This window comes from Ceratotherium simum, chromosome 14, assembly GCF_057802395.1.
Source record: "Ceratotherium simum simum isolate JZ-2026a chromosome 14, ASM5780239v1, whole genome shotgun sequence".
Taxonomy (NCBI): Eukaryota; Metazoa; Chordata; class Mammalia; order Perissodactyla; family Rhinocerotidae; genus Ceratotherium; species Ceratotherium simum.
In genome coordinates this window covers 27,600,953-27,617,950 of record NC_141913.1, presented here as the reverse complement: position 1 = coordinate 27,617,950, position 16,998 = coordinate 27,600,953, and positions in this window count along the sequence as shown.

Here is a 16,998-nt window from a genome sequence, read left to right as displayed (position 1 = left end):
TGTGGAATGAAGGGTGAGGCATTTGATCAGATGTGAGGGCGATCAGATATCGAGAGGGTAGGTTGTCTCTAAACAGACTTGACAGGATTCTTGCTAAAACTGGGCCACTTGGCCCAACAAGGACAGACACCAAGGTGGAGGCCTAGACAGCTAAGAGGAGCTTGGCTAAAGTTCAGTCAAGGAGCCGTCAGGTCCGTGAGATGATGGCTTGGAACTGGGGGACACGAGGGTTTCGAGCAGGTGAGATGAGTGAACAGCCTTTCACGGCGAGCAGGTTCGCCCACGTGCATGATCTCTTGTCCTGAGAAGGGGAGCTGAGTGGTTTCTTGTTCAGAAACATGGATTTTCAGGAAGTTCCTGGAACAAACAGTAGTTACTTGCAACTTTCTCTTCCTGGGCTGAGAACTTCCTGGAATGGTCCAGTCACGGTCATGTGGACAGTGTGATCTCCATCCATCCATCCATCAAGCAGCAGGGCCGCGGGCAGTCGTTCTCCGCGTCTGCATCTGTCAGGGGTGCTGCCCCTCGCGCGCCTGGGCCTGGTTGCTAACGGCCCTCAGCCGCCTAACTGGACATTGAATCCTATCAATTCTAGCTCCTCACTCAGTCTCGAGCATGTCCCTCTCCTGAATTCCACTGCCACTGCCTGACTCCAGGACCTCCCTGGGCGCCTCATCATGGAGCTGCCAGAGTGGCCCTACAAATCCAGTCACAGTAACCGCACTCTGCTGCAGGACCAAGTCCTCTCGCCTGGCCTGGACACCCACGGCCACCTCCACCGGGTCCCTGCTTGATTCTCCCCCCTACCTCCTCCTCCCCTCTCTCGCGAGGTGAACTCTGTGCAGTTCCTCCACTCCTCCTCTGTGCAGCGCCCCACCCTCCACTCTACTCACAGTTTTCTGTCTCTGGGCCTTTGCACCTGCTGTCCCTCTGCGCAGATGCCCCTCCCAGCTCGTGCCCCTGGCAAAGTCCTTCAGGAATCAACTGCGTCAGCTGCCCTCCAGCAGGTCCTCAGTCACTTGCTGCTTTGTGGCCCTGATGGGCCTGACTGCGAGCATGGCCTCAGCTCCCCTGCCTGTGTTGTTTGTTTCTAGGCCAGGCCTGTCTTATTCCAGACGCATCCTTGCTGTCTGCACAGTGGCTGGTCCATGTTTGTGCTTGACACGAGCTTGTGGAGTGAAGAGGTACATCTTTCTATTGCCTTTTGGATAAAAAAAGGAATTCCTCCTTAGGCCCCCTGTAATCCCTCCTGCTTTAATGTAAGCCATTGTATCCTCTGCTGCTTGCCCCCTTCCTCCATAAACCTACCATAGGAAAGACCCAGACCCCATAGGCAGCCGCATCTCCACACTGACAGGCCACCTTGGCCCCTGACTCTGACCTGGAAGCCTCCCAGCTTTCCCACCACCTTGGTGCTGCTCCTGCTGGATCCTACACAGACGCCCCAGAAGAGGGACAGGACAGTCCCTGTCCTTGACTCAGGGTCAGAGAGGGAGGGCAGGAGTCGTCTCAGGAAACGGAACAATGCAGACCCCCTGTCTCCGTGTTTCCCGTGAAAACTTGGTTTCCATGAAGTGAGTTACCCTCTGACCATGTCCAGTGTTTCCCTCTGGCCCTGCGTCACCCACAATGAGGAGCACTGGGAGAGGATTATGGAGCAAGATGGTCCTGCCATCAGGGGGTCCCCATGCCCCCAGCCCCTACTGTGCTGTGGGGGTAGACAGCACACCCCTGGAAGGGAGGGAGCAGGGGCAGGGGGTGGGGGAGGAAAGGACAAAGGGAAGCCCAGGTGAGCTGGGAGGATCCAGCACTGACGGTTTTCAGGCGGCCTGTCTATGTGTTATCATCCCAGCTGAGTCTCACCTCACCTGGTGAAGGACATTTGACCCTGCTCAGCAGATGAGGAAACTGAGCTCAGAGGGGTCAAATGGCAACGGATTTCTGTACTCTTTCTGCAAAGCTGTTCGGAGAAAGAAAGAAAAAGGGATCAAGAGAGAAGAGCAGGGGATCAAGAGAGCACGGGATCAAGAGGTGGATTGAGGCAGAGCAGAGAACTGGGGATCCCGGGCACGGGCGAGCAGCCAGGACAGGAGGCTGGAGGCCAGGTGGGGAGCGGGGAGAGCTAGGCCCACCTGGGGCACCCTTCCCCATCCTCTCCAGGCCCAACAGCCTCTCTCCCTCTCCCAGGCACCCCTGAGCCTCCAATTGGCCGAGGTTAGAATCAGCTGGAAGAAGGGACAAAGGGAGCCCTCAGGGAGGACCTTCGACTGAATGCTAATCTGAGGACCCAGAACTGAGTCCTACCCTGGGCAGGCCAGGCCACAGCAGGCAGGCCGAGGAGGCCCAAACTCTGCTCCCGCCAAACTCCTCCAGCCCCCACCCCTCACACCAGAGTGGGACCCTGTGCACCCACGCACCCCAAATCCTCAGTGCACCAGTCTGTTTGTCTCCTCATGCTTCCTTGTTGAACCTCCTTTCCCAGTGGAGCCAGGGAGCCCCGGGCAGGCACGAGGCAAGCGTAGGGCAGGTGTAGGGCTAGCTCTGACTTCCCCAGAAGGTGCTCAAGTGACAGCGAGGTGGAGGCAGGGCCAGGGAGGACCCTCCAGCAGAGGGTGTGCAGCTGCCTCTGTTGGGCCTTTTTGTGGTGAGGAGACCTGCCCCGGCAGAGGGGGCAGGGAGAGCTTGTCTGGGACACTTTTCAAGATAAAAGCAGATAGTCAGGCACAGAGAGACTGGCACAGGGCGGGGCAGGTGCTCACAAACCCCTTATTAATAAATGAGTAATTGGCGTAGCCGTCCCCTGACTGATGAGCACAGCAGTGCATCAGCATCTTCCACGTGAGGCCACGGATAAATCTTCCCTGTGTGGCCGCTGTCACCAACGCACTTGGCCAGGGAGGGTGGTGTGACAAGGAGACTTTGGAGCCTCCCAGGGCACCCCCTAGCACTCTAGGGCTCCCCCTTCTCTTCCCAGCAATGCCTCAGAGCCTACGGGTTTCTCTGCAGCCTCCACCATGAGACAGCCTAGAGAGTCCCCTGAGGCCTCCTTCCAAGCCTCTTGCTGCTGAAGCCTCTTGCTGCTGTTGGGACCTGCTTCCTCAGGCTTCCCCCACCTCCCGTCACCCCTCCCTCAGCAGGTCCTGGAGGCCCCATCTCCAGGTCACCTCTCCCCCCACCCACAGCTCCCATCCCCCTTCACTCCACTGTGTTCTCCACTGCTCAGGTCAGGCGCTCCCTCCTTCAGACCCATTAATGACTCCCCATCAACGACTCCCCAGTGCTGCTGGGAACAAGGACTCAGTGGGATGAGATCCTGGGGCCCCAGCCCAAGCCTGCTCTGCCCCCCTATGCCCACCCCAGCCTTCCTGAAGCTCCTCACTCTCGCCCTCTCCCTCCCCACCTCACCTCGTGTCCACCCACAAGTAACTCCCATTGCCCCAAGGGCCTTCCCCACCTTCTCCTGCCCCCCACCCCGGGCTCCATGTGCTCACCCTCAGTGTCACCTCCTCAGAGACGCCTTCTCCAACTGCCCTGTATAAACTGGGCAACCCCTCCCCCACTCTTCTCTGTCCCTGCCCCTGCAGCCCTCTCACAATCAATCATCATTTGTTCATAGTTCGTTTATATGCACGATGTCCGCCTCCTGCCCTGAGTAGCTGGTCCTTCAGGGCAGGGCATCCACACCTGGCACACGGCAGGTGCTCACTAACCCTCAGTCCTAGTGATGACTAAAGCTAATCAATTCCAGGGTGCTGGCTATGAAATTGGCAACTCTGTCACACCTATCTCCCACTCTGAGTTTATCTCCTGCCTCCTCCCTGGGGCCCAGAGCCCTGTCTTCCCTGGGCTCCCCACGGAGGCGCCTTCCTTCTGACTCACCGTGCTCTGAGTGTGTCACCTCCCAAGGGGTGTACATTCAGAAGGGGACCTGGAGACGGGGACTTGTGCCCCAGTCAATGGGGCGATGCTCTCATGGTGTCATATTAGGCACTGGGCAGGCTGATGGAGGAGGCCGGCGCTGTTCCAGACCACAAGGGAGCCCCTCATCCCCCACCACACACAGGAGGTGACGGTGGGACGTCCCTGCTCCATGCCCCAGAGATGGCCTTCTCGGTGAGCCGGAGAACAGGCACAGCATGCCTCTCCCCAGGAAGGCGCCATTTGGAGTAATCAGTTTTTTAATTACTAGTAATTAAATGTGTGTAACCTGCCCAGCTGCCACTCCAGGAACTGGGACAGAACTCCTGGGGGTACAGTGGGTTAGGCCATGCTGGGAGTGGCCAAGCCCGTCTTCAGCCACCTTGGTGCCAAGGAGGGTGGATGGGCGAGCAAGAACGAGCACGAGTCCCCAGGTGCCAGAGAGGTCCAGGGGGGCTGAGGGGACCTCAGCCTCAGGGTGGGCTGCCTGCATTTCTGTCCCAGGGCTCCCCAGCCTCCTTGGGGCCTCCTTCCATTTTCCCTTCAGCCTGGAGCAGCAGGACACCACACACAAAAGGTGGGTGCTTACAGGGGGGGTCCCACCCTGCACTTTCCTCCCTCTCAGCTTCCCAGATGCCCAGCCACTCTCAAGAGAGTCCTCCTAGGGGGTCCCCCAGGCCACCACTCCGCAGAGCAAAAAGCCGGCCCATCCCCAAACAGAAGCACTTAGTTAATTTAAACATCTATCGAGCATCTATGATGCTCTGGCTGCTGCAGCCACCCCTCAGGGGAGTCTACGGGCCCCCATCTCACCACCCCCTCCCCAGGTTCAGATTGAGGCTGGCTGGGGCCAGGCCCTCCAGGTGACACCCTCCTCTCAGATTTGACCCTTTGCCCTGCCCTTGGCTCCCTGGCATCTCCACCTCCCTCTCCCTCTTGTTCTCTCCGTGCTGTCCCTCTCTCTCTCGACTTCCTCTCTCTCCTGCTCCCCCACTTTATCTCCCATTTAGGGTCTTTTGCAGAACAATTAAAACAAGAGAAAGGCAACCTTCTTGCTTTCTTGCAGTTCCCATTTGGGGAAGGGGCGGTGGGGGCAGCCCCTGCTGGCTGCAGGCCTGGTCCAGCCCGATGATGCTTTAATTAAACCCGTCCTTACAGGAGCTCCACACACCGCCAGTCCTGGGACTCCAGCCCCTCCAGAGACCGAGCCACCAGAGGTCTCCCAACAGGCTCACACTTCATGGCCCCCTCCACCCCCTCAGTTCTCCCCTCCTCCCCACATCCTACATCCTGCACACATGGGCTTGAGTAGATGCTGGACAAACAAGAGGGTTCCAGCAGGTGGCGCAGAATTGGGGGCCACAGGCACAGATGGGATCAGGGTGGGCATACTCCCCTCTCAGTCTTCAAAACAGGACAAAGGACTCCTGTGTGCATCCCTGGGGCACAAAGTCCAGGAGGCTGCAAGGCCGCTCGCAGGCTGGGCCGCCAGGCGAGTCCCCCCCTCCAGCCATGAGCCCCTCATCCGTCAAGCGGGAATGGTGACAGCTCCTGTCTTCAGGTTCGCGAGCGGCCGTGTGCCTCTGAGAGCCCTTTGCCAGCCTGTAACATAGGGTTAGTGCATGGATAGCAGACACAGTGAACACTACGGAAAGCCATGCAGATGGGCACGGCGACTGTGGCTCCTGTTAACTCCAAGGGAGAGCACTCTCATGCTTCACTCTGGAGCCTCTCCTTGTCTCGGCAAGGCCGAGTTCTTCCAGAGTCTAACTGTAGCTCCTCCTGCTGTAGCCAAGGAATAGTGCCACCTTTCCATACCTGCCTAGAAAGCAGATGGCCCACCTTAGGGGCTTAAAAACAGCCCCAGGAGTCACTGTGGTCCACGTTACCTCTTTTACCCTCTGCCTCTCGGCACCCCAGGGCTCAGCCCCAGCCTGCCACATCTCCAGAATTCACTTGTCCTCTGTCCCAGGGGCTGTTTGTGGGGTGTATTCCAGCAGCTTGTCATTGGCATCAGCTTCTTGGGAGCCTGTGGAGCAGGCAAGGTGGCCCTTGATGATCTGGCTTTTACCTGGCACTTACTCTGGGTGCCCAGTCCCGTGCTGGGCACCATCCTGCTCTTACAGGACTCTGGGGAGATTCGGGAATGAGCCATCTCCAGCAGGCAGTTGCTAAACAATGTGGAGCCTACAGACAGTCCTGGGCAGTGGGTGGAGCCAAAGGGGGGCCAGTGGTTGATGCTGGAGCCATCTAACGGGCTTCCTGGAGAAGTGGGCTCTTAGATAGAAGTCTTTGAAGAATGGGTAGGAGCTGGGCTGGAGGGAGACCATTTTTAGCAAGGGGAACAGTGAGCGTAAAGGAAGGAGGGAGGGACAAGACAGGGTGAGGGGCAGTCTGGCAGGAGTGAAAGGTGAGGGTTTGGGAAGTGGGGAGGCTGGGTGGGGTCTGCTCCACCACACATGCACCCACCCGCCTGTCCACACACATGTTCTGGGAGAGCCAGGCTTTGCAGGGCATAGAGTGTGGGCAGTGCCCAGGTGATCATGGCAAGGAGGAGGATGCCGTGTGCAAAGACTAGCCACCCCGTATACACGCACATGAGCCACAAGCAATCAAGTAGTCCCTTCCTGCCCCTCTCATACACACGCTCCCCACCCGCCATGGGTGGGGGCAGGCATGGAGGCTGAACACAAAGCCCAGCCAGGCCGGAAAGCCCACAGCTCCGGACCCTTAGACTGCGCCTGGGCGCCATCTGGTGGTTTTGTGGAACACTGCACCCTCCGGGGTTGCAGGATTCTTGGAGCATTTGGGACATCACACCCAGAAGTGACATCCCTGGTCCTCATACACACACAGAATCATCGATGGCCGGTCATGATGCGACGGCATCACCTCAAATGCACACAGGGCCTCACAGGAAAACTCCAGCAGATACACGTGGAACTAGATGCAGTCATTGCCGTCCACACTTCTTTTTACCTCTTCTCGCCACATAAAATTTAGGAAGTAAGGGTAGAAAACACAATTCGTAGCCCAGCACAAACATAACCACAGCCAACATCTTCGGGGCGTTGGTGTGTGTTCAGCACACCGTTCATTCTCTCCCGCGGTCACACTGCACACAGTTTCGAGCTCGCACATCTAGCTGGACCTCCTCCTCCGATGTGAGAACCGGATGGCTCCACAGACCCCCCCCCCCCCGGGTGCGCATGCTCACGCAGACCACGCGGGGGACAGGGCACTGGGACCCGTCACATAATCCATCACGTTATAACCCCAGGGGCACCCTCGCACTAATAGGAGTGGTGAAATTAAACACACTCTCTCGCACTGGTTTTGTCCCATGAGGCTCACAGCACATCTTTACATCCACCAGCTCAAACACTCGTTATTATGTCCCCCCATTATTTCCCAGATGAAGGCGCCCAGATTCAGAGAGGTTAACTCGCCCAGAGTCACAAGACGAGGAACCCCCTCCCCTGGCCTCTGGTCTGTGCTCCCTGGGGAGGGCAGGGCTGCCTAGAGAAAAGAGGCCCAGGGACGCTGTTTCCAGTCCAAGTGGGGGTGGGCAGAGTGCGGCTGCAGAGCGCGGGGCAGGATAGATGCCCACTCCTCACTCCCGCTCGGCACTGCCTCCCAGAGGCCTCCCCAACCCTGTAAGGCGGGGACCCCTCCCCGACAAGGCAGCGGCAACAGAAAACAGAACGTGGGGTCAGTTATTCTGTAAGAGGCGAAGGCTGCCCCTGGAGCCAGCCAGGGGGCCGGCCCGTGCTCTCTCCAAGCTGAAGCTGCTCAGAGAAGGTTGCCGTCTTTAACGGGCCCCAGGGACTGCTGCAGGGAGCAAGAGGACGTGAGAGGAGGTAGACAGGCTGCCACGTGATTGTGTGTGTGTGTGTGTGTGTGTGTGTGTGCGCCCGCGCGCACATACCCACTGTTATTTTTCCCCAGTCTAAATTGCATCCTGTATGGATGCAAACTGGTCATAGCTCTCCCAGGACAGAATAACCCCGGATGGCTCTTGGAGGCTGGGTAGAGGGGGCTAGAGGAGAAGAAAAGAGGCTGGAGCCAGCACCTAAGATGAAATCCGATGTCCCTCCATCCTTCGAGACTGGGACACACACACACACACACACACACACACAGAGCCTCACAGACAACGTAGCCTGCAGGTACATTTATGGGTAGGAGAGTGTGGGAATCTTAGCAGAGAGACTCAGATCAGTCAGAAAAAGGGTGGGATTAATCAGGGCAGACTTCCTGGAGGAGGAGGATCTTGAGGCTAGTGGCCTTGGGAATCCTTTAGAGAGATAAGTGCGTGCTATGAGGCAAGCATTGTTAGCAGCTTCATGTGAATATCTTATTTAATAATCATAGCAACACTTACTTTTAAGAATCATCATTTCCCTTTTTATGAATGAGGAAACTGGGGTTCAGCAAAGTCAAGCAACCTGTTGAAGGTCACACAGCTAGTAAGTGGCAGAGTTGCCATGGAAGCGTTAGCCTTGTTGGCTCCTGGGAGCACTTCCTTTCATCATCATACAATCCTAGTGTCAGAAGGAACCTAAGTGGTGGTTGGGCATGCATGTGGATTGCAGCTCCGGGACCTGCTGGAGCACCCTCACAGGACAGGTGGCAGTCCCCACCCTGCAAGGGTCCTGGGCCCTTGTTGGAGCAGGAGATGTTCCTGCCACATCCTGACGCCCGGAGCTGGGTGAAAACCCTTATACCCTCCACCCACTGCTTTCCAGCCCTTTGGAGACAATGTGATGCCCCTGCCCCTACTCCAACCCTCCTCATTTAAGGTGGTTTCCAGACACCCCCCAAAACGTGGCTCCCAATGGACGTTCTTATCCTGTGTCTGAGTACCCAGCATATTTCTACCTAAATGTGTGGGCCGTGGCCCACACTTCCCCTCCTGGCAGCAGCAGTTAGAATCCTGAGCTGGTTGCACAAGTGGGTGCTACCTCCCCGTCTGCTCCTCTGGGATCACCAGGGCTGCTGATTTCCCCGGGGAGCCCCACCTGCCCTCCTGGCGAGGACCCCCTGCAGGACACACAGCTGCAGCACGGAGCTGGTTATTCACACCCAGATGGATCAGTTTCCTGCACATTACAATCAAATCTGCTGAAACCTAGCTTCCTAGGCTACCGCGTCTCACTGAGACGCCAGGGAATCCCAAAGGCTGGTGCTCCACCCCGCTCACCAAGGTGGTTCTCACCACCAACCCTACCTTAACCAGTCGTCCTAAAGAAGAGAAATTGGGCATTTCCTATATGAAGGCAAGGGGTGCAAAGGGGTGGAAGCTGCAAGTGGCCCAGGCTTCAGCTGGATATCGATGAGAGTATGTCTCATAGAGCATCAACTCACAGGTGGAGTGAGCGCCCCGGCATGGGAGGCTTGCAAGCTGGGGCTGCATGAGCACTGGAGGGTGGGGTGAGATTGCTGCCGGTATCTCATGGGTGGTGAGATGAGACCCCTGCCATCTTCTGAGTCTGTGATTCACTGTCACTGTCATCTCCAGGGACATATTCTTTAAGAACGATCCGTGTTTAGCATGACCATTTGAGAAAACCCGACAGACCCCTGCAGACCCCCCTGATCTTGGTCTGGAAGACCCTGGTGTAAAAGATGGAGAGGACATTGACCACTAAGGTCCACCCTCAGGCCTGTGGGACTAGGGCACAGGAGATGGCGCTGGGTTCAGGGATACTTGTTAAATGAGTGAATAAATGAATGAGTAAGGGAATGAATGAATGGTCAGCTACAAGACCACGTCCTGCTAAATCCTCTTCCTGCTCCAAGGCTAGCCCTAAATTCAGAGAACCTGCAGGCTCCCCTGGGACTCCACACCCTATGGGGTCCAGCCCAAAGCCTCGTGAGAAATGCTGCACCTGGGACCCGGTATCTGTCCCCGCTGGAGGGACCCCAGCGCAGTAGGTGCTGAGCCCCGCCCAGCTGTCCGAGGCGTGAGCCTGAGAGCCCTCCAAATGGAGGCGAAGTTTCTGAGATCAGAATGGACGCCCCACCCTGGGAGTTGACTGCATTTCCGGAGCCCAGGGTTTGTGGGAAAATGTGTGCTGACACCCACCAGGCGACCCCAGGCACCTGCAGGAGGCTTACTGTGGGAGACCCTGTATGGGGGAAACAGTGGGACAGACAGAATCCCACGTCACTGGGAGTCCCAAGGCCGGGGAAGCCCAGTGCAGACCCTCTCCCCTCCACCTTCCCTCCCTGCTCCCTCCAGTCTCTGTCCATTCACTGGCAGCAGCATAACCATGTGTCCACACAAAATACACCCTACAAAGAGGACTTCCAAGCATTTGTACACACATGACTCCACACACGGGCACACACGCACCTAAGTGTCTGGGTGCCAGGACCCTCAGAGCCGAGCTCAGGTGAGCACCTCCCCCAGGCCCGGCAGAAGTCCCACTTTCTGGTAAAGGGATCCATTTGGGGGACAAACACTCCCCCTCCCCACACTGAGGGAGTGGCTTGGCAGCAGGGTAAAATTTATCATCATTATCCTAATATCATCTCCAGGCTCGACAGTGGCAGCAGCTAAAGAAAATACCAAGGCTTAACTTGGGGCACGTGGGAGAGCGAGGCAGAGATAGGAAATATGATTTATGATGGAAATCAATGCAATCATAATACTCTGTGCTTGTAAAATTGGGCTGTGCCTCCTGTGCCCACAGGCCCACTTCAACCCTGCCTGTCAGAATGTTGGGGACCCTGGGGCCGGGGGGCCAGGTGGGTGGAGGGACCCAAATGATTGGGACACTGCCCATCTTCTTTCTCAGCCTTCTTTGGGGATAATTGGGGTGCAGGGCATTGTCTAAAGAGGAAGATGGAAGGAAGCAATTTAACCTACATCAGGCAAAGTCTTGGGTGCTTTTGCCCACATGGCTTGATCTGATCACAAGACAACCTACTGAAGGTAGAGAATTCTGTCCTGCATTTTCAAGTCTGTGAAACTGGAGCACAGAGAGGTTAAGTGACTAAGTTAAGGTCACACAGCTAGTCAGGGCAGAGCCAGTCGTGCTGTTTCCATGACATCACGTGGCCTGGTGTAGGTGTAAAAAGGCTGTAGGGGTGTGCCAATGCCATGTGGTGTGAGGGGCGCCAAGAAGGCTCCATCTCACCCAAAACATCCTCTCTGCCTATCCCAGCATCCAGAATTGCACCATTAGCAATGTCCCTTTGAGTTAAGCCATATCCTATTCAGTTTATAAAATGTGGTGGTGGTGATGGTGACAATAATAGTGATGGTGACAATGGTGATGGTGACAGTAGTGATGGTGACAATGATGGTTTTTCAGATGTGTTTGTCACTAATATGGGGCAGGGGGTCAGAGTAAAATGCAGACGGACATTGCAGGGAGTGCTGGAGATAAACTTATTTCTACCTCACAACTTCTCTAGAAGAACTGAACCAGGAATCCTGCAGAAACGGTGGAGCAACCTCTCTTCCTGGTAGATTCGTACACGAGCATTCTTCTGTCACTGACTGGAAAATCCCTTCACTCTGTGACAAGCCATTTGTGCTAAAGATGGGGGAGGGGCAGTGATGGAAACGAGGGGAAAATGACTTCTAAGGATCCCCCACCTGAGTTCCTGCCCGTCTGGGGGTAAAGCAGCAGTAACTGAGGGAGCCTCATGACAGGGGCATTTTCTCCTTACGACCTCTTAGAACAAGGCAGCGTTTAAATCAAACGGAGGAGGGAAGGAATGAGTGAGGGAATGAATGAATGCCATCAGGGGCAGCCTCTTCCTGACTGCACTTGTTGAATTCAGCGGCAGGGAATGAAATTAGACCCTGGGGAAGAGCCGCCTCGCGGGAGGGCCGGGTCTCTGCGGAGCACAGAGGCTGATGGCGATGGGCTTTGAAAGGCGCGGGCACAGTTCAGCCCCCAGGAAGCTCTAAGGCCGGGATATCAGGAAGGACCATTAAACTGGGCTCTGAAGGCGGAGAGAATCACGAGGAGGGGATGTAGGGCTCAGAATGCGGGGCGGTGGGTCTCCCCGGTCTCTCCACCACATCCTCCTCTCTCCCGGCCTCGGGGGACACTGGGGCGCAGGCCAGCTCTGCAGTCACCGTCAGCTGCCTGTCCACCAGGCCCGGGGCCACCCTGCCCCTTTCTGATCAGCGCCTCCCGGCCACTGAGGAGGAAACAGACAGGTGAGGCTGCCGTGAGCGGAAAGGGGTGCAGGGAGGAGGGAGCATCAGACGGGCGAGGGACACCGCTGGGCCAGCAAGCCAGGAGAGCTGTGACGCGGCCAGGGCCCGGGAGGGACAATGAGATGGAGAGAAATGAAGCGGGACTCGGCTGAAGCCTGGGGTCGCGGGGCCGGGCCGGTGGGTCGGACGGGGGTTGGAGGTGACAGCTCTGGCATTTCGAAGGGCACCCGGGGGCCAGCGCCTGCCTTGACGAGACCTCGAGAGCTCGATAGACTTTCCAAACCTAATTAGTGTTTAATGGTCTGGAGAGACGCCGCATCCGCCGTCCCTGGCCGCACCACGCCGTCCGGCTTCAGATTCTTAATTAACCTTTAAGGAGGTGATCCGCTGGTGGCCGCCTCGGAGGCCACGTCCGTCCCCACTCGCGGGCGCGCCCAGGGCCCACGGCTCTCTGGGAGAGGGTCTGAGGCTGACTCCAGCCGCCTCCTTTAAAGCAGGCTTTCGAAAATTCTCCCACCGAGGTGTCCCCGACTCCGCGCCTTTGCAGTGGAGCAGAGGCAGTGCTGAAGGACACAGAAATAAAGGAAAGAGGAGAAACGCAGCCATTGCCGCCGCCGTTAGGGGGCGCAATCCGGCAGGGAGCCCTCCAGGGGCAGAGGGAGGGGACTGGGATGCAGCCGGAGGGGCGGGCAGCTGCCAGACTAGGGGTCCTTGTCCCCGTGTGAGGAAGTGGGCTTTATCCTGTGGGCAGGGCGAGTCCCTGAGGGGGTCCCCGGCAGCTCATGGTTGAGAAACGTCCTGCTTCCTGCCAAGAACGTGACACGAGGCAGGAAGAGGGGACAATCAGAGGACAGTAGTGCTTGGAATAGAGTTGAATTCCAACCTGGTGGCGCAGAAGGTATTGGAGAGTGTGAGCCTGGCCACTGGGCGGTGGCAGTGACACTCCTAAAGCCGGACAACCCATGGAGGGAGTCAGGCTTTGCGCTGGAGGTCATGCACACCTGTGGGACAGCCAAGGAGAGTGACCAAGAGCGTCCGAAATGTGACAGGGAAAGACGGGGATGGAGATGAGGATTTTGGAATTGGGAGTGCCAGTTGAAGAGAAGGGGAGAGGAGGGAGAGGGTAAGTGGCCAGCAGCACCTAGGAGAAGCCCCGTGTTCAGGGGACAGGGATTGACAGGGGAGGGCAGGGAATTCAGAAGAGAAGCAGAAGAGGGTGCAGTGGAGGCAAGGGGGGGGCACCAGCATGGAGAGCGAACCCCTGCATTCCAACACCCCACTCCCCACACAGCACACACCGTATGTACACACCACAGTCACCTCAAACACACTGCACGTGCTGACACGCACACATACTCACAAACATACACACCCACTGACACCTACAACATCTGCATCACACACTCCCAGTCACCCACTCCCAGTCACTCCCTCCACACACTCGCATCTTGCACCCACACTCAGATGCCCCCCCCACCATGTACTCCAGCCCCCAGGCACATACGATCACACTCAACACCTAAGCCTGACACACTCGTGAGCAGTGCCCATGACCCCAGAGACCCTGGCGTGTTCCGGGAGGAGGGCCATGATCGATGCTTATTAATGAAGCTGCCCCGGAGATGGCTAATTGATGGCGGTGTGCGGCTGTTGTCTGGAATTTAACCTGATTCATCATTTAGCCTGTTGGAGGCTGGAGAGCTGTGTTAATTAATGCCAGGAAAACAGACTTGGACGAGCTGGAGCTGGCGGTGCAGCCTCCTATTAGAAAACAGAGAGCAAGGGGCAGAGGGAGGGAGGGAGAGAGGGAGAAAGAGAAAGAGAGAGAGAGAGAGAGAGAGAATGATTAAATCTAAAGCCCAGAGACAAAACAAATTTCAAAAAGCAAATGTCGGTGCCATTTCTCGGATGACTCAGGTTTGCGCTTGGCCGGCATCGTCAGGCTGTGGTGTGAGGATTAAGAGCAATTTCCTCTAGATTTGTCATTTACTTGGTGTGGGTTTGTTGTTTCCTCTAACTTGCCTGGGGACTCTCTCTCCAGGCCCAGAATTGAGCCCCTGGATGGGGAGGAGGGGTCCCAGGTCTGGGGAGGGTGATAGGGAAGGCAGGACCCCTCTCCTGGTCATGGAGGGGGCTCAGCCTGACAACAGAGTCCACAATCCCAGGGCAGCCTGGGGGGCTGGGCGGGGGCAGGGGGAGGACTCAGAGCGTCCGACTTAGGGATGGGCTGAAGGGAGACGGGGCCTGGATACCACACAGGGGGGTCCCTGTCCAACCTCCAGGGCCAGGGGCCCCCTCCCCTTCTCAGTCCCACCCATTCAGCGTGTTAAGAGGCTCAGAGTCTAAATCAAGAAGGTGGTGGTCCCACTGTGGGCTGGGAAAGGTCAGACCCAGCTGGAGGGAGTCCGACCCCCACCTCCATGAGGCCCAGAGCCCCACAACCAAGGGCCCTAGTCAGGCATGAGCTCTCAGGAAGGGCCCAGAAACCTCGCTGTGATGGGAGGGCCGTGAGCATGTTTTGATGGAAGAAACCCAACCTCAGTTCTGCCTAGCTGCGGCAGCCTTGGGAGATGGGCTTGACCTGCCCTGTGGAGCTCTGGTACGAGGGCAGATGAGGGGAAACTAGGGGAAGTGGGTTCGGGCTGGGAACACGTCCTCTCTTGTCACTAGAGCTGACCAGCGGGGCTTTAGGAGAGAGCCCCCAGTCCCACCACTGTAATGTGTGAGCAAATACTGAAGAGCCGCCTGCTGGAGCTGAGGAAGGGACTTCTACCAGAGTGGGTGGCGGGTCCCTGCCACGTGCAGAGCTGTGTGGCTGGGCATTTGGGGAATCAATTATGATGCTGCACTGAGGGCAGAAGGCACAGTGGGCGGCTGGGGCCCAGGAAGCGTGGGCTTGAACACCCTTTCAGCAGGCCCTTCTGCAGACTGGGTAGTGAGTTGCTGGAGGGAAGGGACAGGTTGTTCAGGTTTGCCGTGCCATCTTTGTGCCAGAGAACAGGGCCTGTCACACAGGTGTTCAATAAGCATTGGAAGCATGGATGGATGGATGGATGGATGGACAAACGGACTTTGTGACCATCAAAGCAAAAGGCTCTAGTACTGGTATGCCAGGTAGAGAGGGTAGAGCGGGGCAAGTGGAGGAAAGGTTTTGGGGGCCGAGGGGGCCAGAAGTCCCTGAGCTCAGGGTGTGCCTGCCTCAGTAGAGCGTGGCCTCCCCCACCCCAGTCTCAGCTGTTCAGAGGCTGTCCACTCTTCTCGGTTCAATAGAGTCCAAAAGAGAGCCCCGGGGTGGGGGGAGGAAAAAAATCAAATGTTAGGTATTCTCTCAAAAATGATGGAAAGACCCACTAAGAGAAGAGGCAAAGAGGAGGTAGGGGAGAGGAAGGGAGGGAAGGAGGAGGGAGAGGAGAGCTGTCACTTACTTATGGAGCACTTTCAAGGTGCCAGGCTCCGCGTGCTGAGAGGTTCACCTGAGCTGTCGTGTTTAATCCTCTCCACACCCCATGGGCAATGTGACTCTAAGTCAAGTAACTGCCCCATGTCATATGAGCAAGGATATGGCAGAGCTAGGAATGAAATCCAGGCCTCTCAACTAAATCAGGGCTTGTTGCATCCAGAATTTTCTATCCACTGTTGTTTAAAAAAAAAAAATCGCACACCCCCCTGAAGAGGGTTAGCGACCCAGGCTGGCCAGCACAGGCTAATAAGCTTGGTTTCCACGGCAGCAGATCTTAATTAGGACCACAAGGGTCCTCCCACCCTTGCCAGGGCAGCCCTGGGGTGTTGGTGGGAACGGATGAGATGGACTTGGGGCTTGGAGACAAAGAGACAGGCTGCCCTTGGCATGTGGACCTGAGGGAGCCCTGACTGGGAGGTATGGGCGTATAAACTCAACTGCGCTATTCCATCATGGGTTCTCACTACCTCCGCCCCATCCACCTTACCTGCCACAGCCCCCAAAAGCATCTACCCATGCAGATGGCCCCCAACCCCAAACTCATTGTAGTGGAGGGGGCGGAGACCAAAAAGCTGACCCAGGAGTCCGCGCCTCCTGGAAACCAGCAGAAGAGACCTTTGACCAGCCACGTCCCATGTGGGGGCGGGGGGAGGGGGGAGCGCACCTCCTTTATTTGTGCCAACCCACCCCCTGCCCTGTGGGTGAGGGGAAAGCATTCTGTGAGAACAAGGAGAGGAATGGGGGCTTGGCGAGGGATGGGAGAGAGAGAGGAAAACAGAGAGAAGAGGAGGTGACAGCCCCGGGCAGTCCCACCAATAGGCTCCGTCCGCGCTGCCCGCTGTTGGCTGTTTGCTGGACACTGCCAAGCAGAGCAGCCTGTTGCATAGCAACTGCCAGGAGCCTGTTTGTGGGGGCTGGACCAAGGAAGCTGCTCAGGCTGCAAAGGGGGCTGCCAGGACTGAGGCTCCCGCGCCCCACCCTGCCTCCTCACCACATGCACAGAGCTCCCCACCCCACGTTGCCTGGAGCGCCAGCCAGCCAGCTCAGGCTGCACACACCTCCCAGCCCCCACCATCAGGTATGCTAGGATTTCACCACCTTCTCCCTGAGACCCCCTGCCAAGTAGAAAGCACACAAGGCCAGCCTGGGGTTGGGGCTAGGAGTCCGTCTGGAACCAAGAATTAAAGCCAAACTGGGGAAATTTTACTTCAATCCCTCGAGTACATCCTATGCACAAGCCCTAGACTTCTGTCTTCCCACAGATGGGGAGGGGACCAGGTACCGAGATGATGCTGGCCTTCCTGATCTAGACATTCATCCGCATTCCTCAGGCACTCCCATCTGGGCTCCGCACCCCTGCGCACGCGGCCGCCTCCTTGCTCTTTCTGAACCTGGCCTTGATGGACTGCCATCCCTGCTGAAAATAGATGGGGATACC